Here is a 333-nt window from a genome sequence, read left to right as displayed (position 1 = left end):
CGCGCCTGGGACGCGGAAGGCGCCCAGGGTAGGACGCTGGTGGTGGGAACTGTGGCAACGCGCCCGCCCGCTGTGAGAGCGCGACGTAGCCCCGCTCAGCCAGTAAATGAATTTCTTTTCGCTCAGCTTAGCGCAGCCCTGCAGGAAGCCATGCATTTTTTATGGCCGTTTTAAAATACGGTTAACTTGTTCATTAAATGAATAAGATCGCTATTAATTTTAATTTATCTTGTTTATGGAGACCAGATGTTCATTAACGTTTATTTATCTGCTTATTCTGTGGATAAAGCAATTATGCCGAACGTACTGGGCCTCTGGTGGGGGGGGGGCAGC

The sequence above is a fragment of the Pygoscelis adeliae genome, unplaced genomic scaffold, assembly GCF_000699105.1.
Source record: "Pygoscelis adeliae isolate BGI_AS28 unplaced genomic scaffold, ASM69910v1 Scaffold108, whole genome shotgun sequence".
Classification (NCBI taxonomy): Eukaryota; Metazoa; Chordata; class Aves; order Sphenisciformes; family Spheniscidae; genus Pygoscelis; species Pygoscelis adeliae.
Note: the sequence above shows the minus strand (reverse complement) of the source record.